Below are 13,348 nucleotides of genomic sequence, written 5' to 3'. Positions count from 1 at the left end.
ATAATATATACTTACCTTTGTGTCTTCCCCTTTGGGTGCCCTGGTTATACAGCATCGGAAGAGCCAGTGGATTCAACCGCTTCTCCCTTTCCTTGTTTTGTCCCCCCTTCTTCCCCACCTTCCCTCCTTTGCTTTGACTGTGTTGGACGGAGGAGGTGGGAAACAACCTTTACAACGCAACTTTTACAACGCACTACCATTACAACGAAACTTTTACAACGCAACATCCATTACAACGCATGCATTTACAACACAACCATTACAATGCATGAACTACAACACACACCACTACAACGCATGTCATTACAACTCAGTTATTACAACGCATACCATTACAATGCATAACATTACCATCCAACACTTACCCTACTGTTGCACCCCCTGGAGTTAGAATAGTAATTTTTACCCCTACACTATCCAACACTTACCCTACTTTTGCACCCCCTGGAGTTAGAATAGTAATGTTTACCCCTATACTATCCAACACTTACCCTTCTGTTGTACCCCGTGGAGTTAGAATAGTAAATGTTACCCCTACACTATCCAATACTTACCAAACATGCAATGTAATGTAATGCGTTGTAATGGTATGCGTTGTAAAGATAGTATGCGTTGTGATGGAATGCGTTGTAAATGTAGTTTTTAAAATTTCGTTGTAATGGCATGCGTTGTAATGGAATGCGTTGTAAAGGATGTTGCGTTGTAAAAAATGCGTTGTAAAGGTATGCGTTGTAAAAGTGTGCGTTGTAACGTCATACATCCAAGGAGGTGGGTGAGGGAAGTTGGGATCTAGCATCCATTCCTTCCATTTCACTCCTGCAGAATAGTCAGGTGAGCCTTACAGGTGCCTACTGATCCAACCTTATGCTGTTGGCTGGGCCCTTCACCTGGGCCCTCGTCCAGTTGTGGTCGGAGCCAATTTGTGCCATGCTTCTCACAGATGCTGCCCGTATCCGTTGCAGCAGCTCCTCAAGTTCACCTGGTTGGTCACCAGCATTTGGTCCTCCATGCTCGTGCTCCATAGCAGCTGGGTTGCTACTGCCCTAGTATTTGGTGTGCGCGGTGTTCTCTCCTGGGAGCTGGGTCGCATCGCCCCAGGGAGAGTTGTCCCCAGCTCTTCCTGCTTCCCTGTTGCTTGCAGAGCCTGCCCTTTTGCTGCTGTTGCCACCGAGACTAGTTTTACTGCGAGGGGTGGGGGCTAAGTCATGTCGCTCAAAAAGGAGCTCTCCCCAGCCCCTTGTGTAGATTTTAGCAGGGCGCTGCAGCTCCTCCTATGCACCATATACCAGTCTGCAACACACACTTGTTGGGATGCAGAATGGTCAGGTGTCCCCAGTCCCTTGAGTAGATTTCAGCAGGGTGCTGCCACTCCTCTTATGCACCAAATAAACAAGTAAGTGCTTGCTATTTCACCACAGTAGGCAACTTTTCTGGTTTTAGCAGGATAGGAAACCTTTGTTCTATGCCAGGCTGTGGTGCCGATGCTGTGCCTTTAAACTTTCTTTCCATGTGAACTCCAGCAGGTGGGGTAGTGCTTCAGGTGATTTCTCACTCCATTCAAGCATCGGCCCTCCACCGGCCCATTGCCTTCTCTGCACCAGTCCCACGCTGCCACGGTCTGCCCCTTTACATTTCTGACTTGTGTAAATTAGTTCAGTAGCCGAGATGTAGAATAATGATGAAGGTTTATTGATGCAGGTCTTAGGTGGTCTGTAGTAGATGGTAAAAGACATTAAGCAAGCTCCACCAGGAGCAGCTTCCTTGCTGCTCAGCCCATACTCACAACTGACCTTCACAACCAGGCATCCCAACATTCCATTACCTCACCATGCACACCAACATTCCGCAGCACATCCTCACTGGCTGAGCAGCAAGGGAAATGAAGCAGGAACCATGCATTGCACTGGAAATCAAATAGCACACTAACTCATGCTGCCTCCGCCGTCTGCTGGGGTCATCAGCCACCACTCTCCCTCTGTACAGCTGTGGCTTCCCACAGTAGCGATGCCTTGCTGCAGCAGAGAACTCGGGTGATAGCTCCTTTTAGCAGCTGCGATTCCAGGCCACGGCGGTGAACTCGCTGGATTCTCATTTCTTCAAAGAGGGGGTGACATGTAGATCCCTTGATCCCTCGATGACCGGCTCTCAACGGCAGGCTCTCCTCTCGCAGGTAATTCTCATAACACCCTCGTTGCTTGCTTTGGCCAGAGGCGGTGTCCTTACATTGAAGGGGTTCAAAGCATCACCCGCCTTTCGATTAGCAAGGCAATTGTATCGCACCACCCTTGGCGCACCTTTTGGCCCTGTGAGAGGGTGTTGTTAGGAAGGACTGCCCTTTGTCTTTGGTTGCGCTGGGTGGCTCAAACTTTTTTTTCTGGGTCCCCGCTCCCCGGCAGCCGCTATGGTGCCAGGCCCTTTTCGGGGGCGGCGTTTGCTAGTAACATTTTATACAATGTATGCACACAAAACCTATTGTGCCCAGCCTTCAGACATGTGACTGGGTGCTGATCATGTACCTAACAATACTTGGGTGAGGGGACTTCAGTGCAGGGTATGCCTGAACCCAGCACACAGACCTTGCTGAGTAAATGTGCAGAACATGCTGAAAAAGTCCTTGGATCAGGGGTGCTAAGTGCAGGTTCTACACTCCAAACTCACTGGCCTCGGCTGAATCAACCTCTTGGATTTGGAGCTATAAGCCAATGTCTGCAGTCTAAGCCTACTGCCAATAATCAAATTAAGCTCTGACCTCTGCACCCCCTTCGCCTATTTGTATATTGAGGCCAAAGGCCAGTCCCTTTCCCAAAGCCTACCAGGCAAATATAAAATGAATCCAGCCTCTACATCCTATCCCCTTCAATTTAAGACCTGGCTTGAATGTGAGCCCATTCAACCAAACGGATCAAATAAAACCATCAGCCCAGTTGACTGTGAGCTGCTGTATCCTTAAGCAACCTCATCGATTCCAACAATAATGTCACTGGTTTTGTCATGTGTGATGACACCAATAATATCAGTAATCTAATGTGTTGTGCTGTCTGTGATGATATGTTTGACGTTATGAGGGGCACATTGGGAGAGTGAGGGCTATGATGCTCACCATTTCTGGTGAATATCAGTAGTTTTGCATCAATAATATAACATCCTTTCAACTGACATTTGTTAAGGAAACTTCTATGATTTATAGGAAACAAGATTTTCTTTTCTTAGTAAAGAACCATAACTACCCCTTGACAAGGATTTTCAGTGAACTGTTATGGTTTTGAGTGAAATAATTCACCCCCACCCATTGTGTGAGCCTACTGTGCATAGTCTTTGGCTGTGAGCATTGAATTTAGACATGACCCGTTAGCAAGCCTTGCTCTTCACCCACCTCGCTTTCCCCCGAATCTGCTTTTTGCAGTGGGATATGGATTTAATGACCACACTCTTTGCCTAAGCCATGTAGCCCTTAAACCTAATTTTCCAATTGTTTGGGCAGGTGCAGGGCAAGCTCATTTGCAGCAGGCTGTGTGCAGCTGCGGCCCGTGGAAGGAGTTCCGTGGGGCATAGACGCGGGGCATCGGAGGGGCAGGATGGGGGGTACTAAACACTGGAACATGGATAATTGGAGGTAAGTAAACAATTTAATAAATAAATCAAATTTTGTAGTGCGCCCTGCATTGCAAAATGCGATGCAGTGCGCGCTACGAAATTCGTAGCGCTAAGTGCCCAGTGCAGGGCACTGGGCTGATGTCAACTAAAGGTTTTGTCCAGTAGGCTTTACAGGTGGGCTGAACAAGTGCCGGTCTTAACTGCAGCATTTGGCTGAAGGTTTGGTCCGGCACCCACATATTACTTACCAGGGCTGGAGCTTTTAACCTTTACACCAAAACCCGATGTGCACAACGTTTAGCTTAAGATCAAGGCCTAATAACTAAGGAAAATATACATTTGTATGCATACTAGTACACCTAGATGTAACTCTACACTTTTTGCTATTCATGAATGTAATGTTACTCTTTATAATTTTGCACATGTAGGAGACGATATCCACCACCGTGGCAGAGATCTGCCTACAGGAAAGGATAGGAAAAAACCAAAGTCTACTATTCTTTAAGAACAAATGTGACGGATATCAAGTCTGCTGTATTACAATTCCATTATATCCTATGAATCTTGTAATATGGCGCACTGGATATCCGTCACGTTTGTGAAGGATATCGCATTCGTAGTAAGGCAATAAATTAGTATCAATCAATTATTTACTTTAAATATTTTAACTGAATTAAAAAATATTCATTTTTAAAAAGAAATTTGAAAATCCCCAGCCTCACTAACATTTGTATTTAAAATTTAATATTTTTTTAAGTTTGTGTTTTTTTTAATTTTTATTAAGTGTACTGTTCAATTTTGGAAATAATAAAATAATTTATTGAGAGTCAATTACATTTTGCCAAAACTAAAATATACTGTGCATTATTTATTCTTTCTATGCAAAACCAACTTAAACAATACAAACTTTAGAAATTCTTAAGTTATAACCTATATTTCTAATTTGCACGTCACCATTCATAACTTACATTTATAAGTTCTGTGCAACCTTCAAATTACTGTGTGTCTTGCACTTCCGTACACAGTTGTGTTGCATCACTTGCCACACTACATTAATTATAACGTTGTACTCTAACATGCACCTGGTAGCAAGCCTTCTCTATGCAGTACTTGTACCCTTTCATATTATGTAGTTTATACATTGTAAATGTATAATATATACAACAACACTTATGACATCGCTAATCACATCATTTGTGAGAACAGAGTTTATGGTAGGATATCGAGTTACAGTTAATGAATTCCGGATACCAAGTTGAATACACTGTGAATGGAGGTCCATAAGTTATAATAATTTGAAGGTTTTCCATTAATTATAAATTAAAGTCATAAGTATACATTTAGAATTTCTATATTTGGTGTAGTTTAGGTTTTGTTTGCATAAAAATAATAAATAAACTTATAGTAATTTAAAGGTGCTGCAAATATTACAAATGTAAGCCATAACTATAATTATAGCATTTCTAGTGTTTGTACAGTTTAAGATTGTTTTCTACAGAAATAATACATAACGTTTTCTTAACTATAACAAAGTTTTAGCATTTTCTTTTTAAAGGAAAGATTAATATATATAAAAAAATTAAATGTGTTCCAAATCATAGAGTCCATTGTCTTTAAGTGGGGTGTCGTGGATTAGAGGGTCATGTAGTGTGGTGTTGTAGAGTGTAGTGTCATGGAGTTGCCTATAGTAAAGAGGCACAGCATACGTGGACTACAGTGTCGAAGAGTGCAGTAGCATGTTGTAGAGTACACTGGCGTGGAGTGCACTAGAGTGGAAATGGGAGACGTAGAGTTGAGTAAACTGGTATAAACTGGAGTGGTGGCTTGTACAGTACAGTGAAGTAGTGTGTCATAGAGTGTTGGGAAGCTTTGTAGAGTGGAGTAGAGGGTTGTACAGTGGATCGTAGGGCATAGCGTGAAGTAGAGTTTTGCACAGTGTAGTGAAGGGTCATAGAGTGAAGTACAGTGTAGTATAATGGCACATAGTGTAGTGGAGTCATCATAATTGCAGCCACCATCAAATAAATAATTAGAATGGAATGCAACACCATGAACCAAGGAAATGTAGTTTTAGCCCTTCAATGCCACAAAAGCTAGAAGGAGTCTGGAGTTGGTTGCCCTCTGTACTAACAACTGGAACATATTCCTAACACAAGATTGGAAATGACAGCCGTAGTACAGCAGATAGCAGACACCTCAATCTCATTTCCTGGAACGTCGCAGGACTAAAACGACTCTTGAGGCAGCCAACTGCCATAAATGTCTTTAGAAACAGAGCATATAATCTCATCCTGGAGACATGGATTATTAATACCTATAATATAAGGGGATTTTCTGCATTAAAACAGCAGGTCACAAAAACCAGCAAGCATGGCAGACCAGCAGGGGGTCACCCATTTATGTATCCATAGTTCTAAAGGTTAAGGTTTCATCTCTAAAAATTCAAAATGAGGATATACAAGCAATAACAATCATGCACCTAAGGATTGGGGGTCAGTTCCGAAAGATATTAATCATCAACACTTATTGAACTTGAACAGAGGGAGTTTGTTAGACCTGCCTGAGGGGGCGTGTGTGACCACACGGTCCATGGCAGCCTTTAAAGGTGTTCAAGAGGACCTGGAGCCTGAAAGAGTGGCTCAGGTGCCTGCCTTAAAGAGAAGAAGCCGGGGCGTGGGAAACCCATCCCCACAGTTCCCACGGTCCAGGAGGAGGCAGACCTTGAGGGGGATGCCCTGGAACCTACAGGGAAGCGGGTAGCTGAACTGGGGGACCTGCCTGAGCTGACCCATTGGCAGCAGAAAAGAGGACCCTCCAAGGAAGAGTTCCGAGAGGAGCAGAAGAAGTGCCCTTCTCTTGTAAGTTTACGGCAACAGGCTGCAAACCAGGCAGCAGGTGATCAGTCTGGAGCACATTAAATCTACTGGGAGAATGGTCTCCTGTATAGTGAACCTAATGTTGCTGAGCCTGGGTCAGCCCGTGTGCTGGTGGTACCCCAGCACTTCAGAGCCTTCCTACTGGGGCTGGCTCATGATGTGCCTTTAGCAGGACATTTGGGGCAGGACAAGAGCTTTGAAAGGTTGTCACCCACTTGTATTGCCCCAAATATGCAAGAGTTCAGATACTCATTGCAGGACCTGTCAGACTTGCCAGGCAAGTGGAAAGGGTGCAAGGGTGTTTGCTTTGTCGCAAAGCAGCTAAAATTAGCGCACGGTGGAACGCAGGGCTGCACCACATCCTTGCAAATATGTGGCAGCCCTGTGTTTTGGAAGTAGCGGAGTGCAGCGTTAAGCCAATGTGTTTAACAGTGTGCTCCGCCAATTCCTAGTAAATATGCCCCAAAGAGTCATGGTGTGAAACACCAACAATGAATTCAAAGTTGTATGGATAGTTGCATCAGATAGAAAGGAGATTATTCAGTAGTCTAAATGTTAGTTCCAAATTGTTGGGGAAATTCCGGAGAAAGTTCTCTTATAAGCTTTCTTTTTTTATAATGTTTGCAGTTTCAGTAGTAGGGAGGTAGTAGGGAACTTGTACTACCAGGAAATCTGTTCCTTTTAGATAGAACCAGTTTCTGAATCTGAACCAGGTAGAGAGGAGGGTTGTGGTGGATGGCTTTGTATGTCACGCAGACTATTTTTAGGTGGATCCTTCAATCGTAAAGTAGCCAGTTCAGAGAATGTAGGGCCGGGGTCATGTGATAATTTTTCTTTGTGCCTGTGATGAGCTGTGCAGCCGCATTGAGTGTAGCTCTCAGTGGTGCTAGTTTTAGTTTTGGTACGCCCGCAAGGGTAGCACTCCCATAGCCAAGTTTGGAAATAATGAGTGCATGTATTACCATTTTGAGATCTGCATTTGGCAGGAAGGGCATTAGTTTCTAATAGGTAGATCAAGGCTTTCATTTGGCACTGATGGGAAAAAGAGTAACAAGCTTCCTTTTTGTCTCCTTCGAGGAACAGCACTAGAGACTCAATATTGGGATAACAATTAGTGCTGCTGAAACTATATGTTGTTGTCATTATCCTCATCCAATGACCAGGCGTGCAAAGACAACAGCTATTGGTACATTGTGAGATTACTGTATTCATATTTATATTGTGAATGCCATTCACTTTTCCGTATGTCCTGCCATTCACTTTTCCTTATGCCCTGATCACACCTCCTGTTCAGCTTTTATGTGATGTCATGGTCAATAAATAAAATGAGAAGACTCCAATTGTGCAAAGGTAAATTATTCGCACTCACATCGATTTTCAATGCTTAAAAGCAACCGTCCTCATGATGCCTAACAGTATTCAATACATGCAAACAGGGAGTCAGGAATGGATGCTCGTTAATACGCCACCTGGGATAATTAAACACAAGAAATATTGCGAATCTTGCCAGAGTCTAAAACATCATTAGTTCTTAAGGCCATTCCTAGTTTATGCCTTAGGCCCCTCACTCACCACCGCTGGCATTCTTCTTAATTGGGTCCTCTTATTCCTTCATCCATTTCCCCATCCACCTGAGTGGCAGGGGCGGCCTTAGGCATGTGCAAGCTGTGCACCTGCACAGGGCCACCAAACCCCAGGGGTCACCACGCAATATATATCCTTAATATAATAATCCTCTGAGGATGGATACATATTTGCGTTGCGGCCCCTGGCCCGGGATGTGGCGGCCCCTGGCCTGGGATTTGGCGGCCTCCGGGTCTGTTCCACTTCCAAACACCCTGACCCCCCTCTTCACTGGCCTCCGTGCTCTGCCCCGCCTGGACCCCCTCTTCCGGGGCCCCCTACCTACGCTCCATGCCCAGGGCCGCCATGAGCCTAGAGCCGCCCCTGTGAGTGGGTCCACCAACTCTGGAGCTCTCAAGAGAGAACGTTTAATAACTGGATCCTAACTATAATTTCCAAATTTCCTAAAGGCTACAATGAAAATGTATTTCAGGTGCCACTGGTAAGGTTAAAAACACAAGAGGATGTTAGGAGTTCTAATACTCCTATATATCTAAAGCCAACATATTTCTGCCATCAGTCAAGCCCTGTTAGTTCAATGGCCTTCATTGGCACCAGGAATCCCTATGTTTCTCCGTGCTCTAAACTATGGGGATCATTACGATGTCGGGCGGAAAGCTTCCACCCGCCATTGACTTGGAATCATGATCGACTGTCTCGTGGTTGACGGTTCTACCCGCCGGATTACGATCAGACCAAACACTGTTCTGTCGGATTCCCATTGTCTCCTATTGGAGACTGTTCAACTCGAAAAGCAGCCGTAACACAGGCTCCTATAGAGAAAATGGGGTGTGTGTGTAAAACCCTGCACCCTGTCGCGGACACCACTGTGCCTGCCACACAATGCAGGGTTTCATGGGGGTGTCCCTTTGGTACCCCCTTGACCCCCAACCAAATGCCGCAGGATAAAGGGGGCCATTCTAGGAGCCCCCAAAGCCACTTTCTGACAGCTGTTTTGTGTCGGACAGGCCAACGGGGAAAGGTTGTTGGAAATCAGCATATTAATCTCGAGGACGCAAATGCTGTCCATAGGGATGTACAATGTGGTTCCAACCAACACAGATACTCTGAGAGCGCATCGGAACCAATTTTGAGTGACCACGCGGTTTACCTTCTGACTGTGGACATTGTAATTGGGCAGGCGGATTGCAAACCAACCGAGTCGGTGGAAGGGCTCCGACTTGATTGAGGAGATTCCGACTGTCGGGACGAGGCTTTCCGTACAACATCATATTCGGCCTCCTAGGTGTTTAATTGTGTAAGTGTTGGTGTAAAGAAAAGGCCACTGTTACACATTTATACAAGTTAGAATATAGGATCAAAAATAAAAAGGGAGGCAAAATGTAGAGTGAATGGGTCTATGCCTTTGGGTATTAAACATCATCTTTACAGTGCTACAAAAGTTATTTACATTATAAACCATGGAAGCCTGTGATCCCTGTATAAAAGCTTCACACTGATTTCATTATTGCAGGCGGCTTGTTGTGATGTCTCTGCGAAATGTGGGGTTAGCAAGTCAAGATTAGACTGTAATAATAGAAGTTTGAGCATCTGATTTATTCAAACATATGTTGAACCAAAATGTGGAAATGTAGAAAGAGAACAAAGTTCAGTAAGTCTCTGGTAGGCTTTAATCAGGTTTATTTGACTTTTCTTGGTTTGTATTAGAGGCCCATCACATCAGATCCATGTTAAAGAAAATGGAATATATCAATTAAAAAAACTTTAAGGAAAGAACAAAAATCAATCCCCAAAAGAACTCTGCAGGACTTTACACAGTTCTGCGCACTGTCTGTTTTATTATCTGTCTTTCAGAATTATTGGGGATTCATTCTCTCCTGTGGTTCGGACCTATTTTAGCCTCCCCCCTCTTTTTCTCTAACTTATTGTGGCCTTCGTTTAAGTGGGCTCCCATAAATCTCATGGGAAATCTATCACATGCTGGTCTTTCGTTCTCGCAATTTGCTAAGCTCATGCAGGCACATGCATCAAAGCTTTTTGCGATCGCAAACGGTGCGAATCGCAAAAATCGGCCGTTTGCGATCACAAAATCAGCTTTTGGTATGCATGAAGGGTGAAGGCCCTCGCAATTTAAGAATTCGCAAATATTTGTGAATTCTCAAATTGCGATTGCATTTAAGGAATCGCATTTTGCGATTTCTTAAATGCAATGCATGACACTTTAAAAAATAGCGACTTCACACTTAGGGGGAGCAAATTACCATGAGATTGAACCTCATGGTAATTTGCGAAAACTTTGAAAAATGCACTTTTGTGCATTTTTCAAAGTTTCATGTTGTGCACACACATGCCCTTAGGGCATATGTGTGCACAACATATGTGCACAGATTGATTTCAGGGGTGCAACAGGGTGTCCTTTGGATACCCCTGCACCCTTGAAATCGCTTTCTCAATTGGCGATTCGCTAATTGCTAATCGCAAATTGAGAATGTTTCCCATTCATTCCTATGGGCCTCTAGGCCTATACGAATGAATGGGGAGGTATTCCTTAATTGCAATTCGCAATTTGCGAGTCGCAATTAAGGAATTTTAAGAAATCGCAATTTTTTCTGCGATTTCTTCATGCATAGGCTTCTGCGATTTCTTAATTGCGATTCCTTAAAAATCGCAATTAAGAAATCGCAAAAGCCAACTATGATGCATGTGCCTGATGGTTCCTACCCGGGAGAAGTGCGAGTGATCAACCTCTAAATCTGAAAATAAACACAAAAACCCCAAAATATACCAGTTAAATAGGGAAATAGAGTAATAGTGTCCTTACTGCTTTAGGGGTTTTTCCCCCGAGGGTGGTATGTTTTGTAGTGGACTGATGCTTCTGGTTCACCTTTTAAATTTTACAGGGAGTGAGCTGCTTGGTTTTAAAGTGACTTTCCTTTTTTCTTCAGCCTCCCTTTTGTTGTGGCTGTCACAGGTCTCTGCTTTGGTGTGGCAGGGCCCGGTCTGTCGCACACACACACAAAGGATGGAGACATATGCACTGGTGACAGGCTCAAGACCCCATGCATCCTTTGCCCCTTTATTATATAGCTCCTGGCCACACCTGACCAGAGGATGTACAGGGTGCACTTTCTGGGCATGGCAGGACCACAGGTCAGTGCTAGGATCATTACATCCCTCCCCAACCTGGTGTTGACGTTTGCAGTTGTACTTGACATGCAAAGACTTTGAGTATTTAGGCTTGGCGGTGAATTGGGCCTCAAGTTGTAGTGCTGATGGTGAGAGTCGTTGCCATGACTTCAGGCCTCAGATTGTGGTGGAGTTTAGCCCCTGTGCCTTCTCCTTTACTTATCGGTTCGGTAGTAGGTAGGTACCTCCTTATATCTACCTGCGGGTAAGGGTCTTCCCAAGCGGCCTCTTTATCCTCTGGTTGGGGGACCTGTTGGCTCGGGAAATCTACCTTCCTGAACCACGACACGTTTCTCGTAAATATCTCTTGGCCTTTTCTGGCAGTGACTGTGAGAAGTTGGCCTGGCATATGCTGTCCACTATTCTAGTGGGCACCTTGCACCAGTCCAAATGACCTTTATTGATGGTAGGTTTAAGACAACCTTTATCGAAAGCTATCCTAGTGGTAGCTGTGGAGAGTAGCCTTCAGGCTAAGTCTTGAAGGAATGTAAAGCAGCTTGTTTTACCATTCTATAACCTCATGAATGATCAAATGAAAGGAGAACCACACCAGGTATATATAAAATATATATGTATTTATTCTAAACACAACCCTCAAGTCTCTTTATGAGGCTAGAAGTAAAAGTGCAATACAAGAACTTAATTAGCAGACAGTAAATTAGCACAGCATATGTTTTACCCTAGGGGCCTCGCAAACCATATACTAAGAAAGTGGTATAAGTAACGCTGTGAACATAGATACAAGGCCTAGGGCCTGTAGAACCGCTGGGGCAACCAGGAACCACCCAAGGTAGGGACGCAGAAGACCCACGGGGGACGCGTGCAGTGTCTAAACACAGCGGCGAATCACCATTGACTTCTATGGAGAAAGTTACAGATAGGTTTTTAAAGAATAAGGACACTTAGGAGTGGACTACAAACAAAGCCCTTTAGTACTGGACACTTCGAGAGTCAAGACCAACGGGAGCACTGAAGTACTCGTGCTACCTCACCCATGGTAGCCAGGTGCATAGGTGTCTTTTCGTGTCGGGTTTCGACGTCGTTTCCTATGGAGAGCTGCAAAGAAGTGCTGCAGGCGACCAGATCCGGATGGATCCAAGGGTGGATGAGAGATCGGAAGAACCTGAAAGCAGAGGGGACAGAGTCTGGGTCACTAGCCAGTGACCAGGAGGGCGACAAAAAGATTCCAGACTATGTCGGGTGATTTCAGGTGATGTAGGTGAAGCTTGACTCTTCAGCCACGAGGACCAGGAGCTGTCTACGACAACCAGGAGCTGGATTCGAGCTGGCCCATGTCAGGTGTCTAGTGCTGCAGCGTCTGTATCCGGATCGGACCCAACAAGCCTTGGCAACAGCAATCCACGCAGAATAGAAAGATTGGCTTTTGAGCAGACCAGCAAGGTCTGAGGGACTCACCCTTTGGAGGGGAGTCAGGGCACGTCTGGAGAAAACAGGGACGCCCAAGAAACAAAGAATTTACCTTTGTCGGGACCCACCAGTTGACGGACCAGGGATCGCGAAGGAGCCTCAAGCAGGAATGCCAAAAGTGGGCCCACGGAACACTCGTGGAGCGTAGGCCCACAATCTTCAGTGCGAAAGGCGCTCAGGGCTTGGACTGAAAGTAGCCCAATGCACAACTTCAGGAAAGCTTGGGAAGTTGATGCTCTAGCAAATGTGCTGGATGTCCAGGAGTTCCAGTCCCACGTCTCTCGTGATGGCTACAGGTCTCAGCTTTGCTGAGGACTCGTGTTGGCCTCTGAGATGTCTGGAAGTCCATGTCCTGTGTTGCAAATTCTTCGGAGCCTCGTAAATGCAGACCAGCAAGATGCTTCGTTGGTGCCTGTTTGAGCAGGGGAGTCACTCCTTGACCCTAAGGGAGATTTCTTCAGTCTTCTAGTTGAAATAGAATGCTGAAGGTCCAAGATATATGTTGCAGATTTTCGTCCAGGGTAATCTAAAGTCCTAGGGACTGGGTTCCTATACTTATACTAAGTTTAGGGGTTGGACTAACTCTAACGTCCCACCAACGGGAGGACCTGGGGAGGGGATGGTTACACCCCTTCCCCTTTGTCCAGTTTTGCGCCAGAGCTGGGGCTGATTCCCCCAGC

Source organism: Lissotriton vulgaris, chromosome 10 (genome assembly GCF_964263255.1).
Source record: "Lissotriton vulgaris chromosome 10, aLisVul1.2, whole genome shotgun sequence".
Lineage (NCBI taxonomy): Eukaryota > Metazoa > Chordata > Amphibia > Caudata > Salamandridae > Lissotriton > Lissotriton vulgaris.
This window is presented reverse-complemented; position numbering follows the sequence as displayed.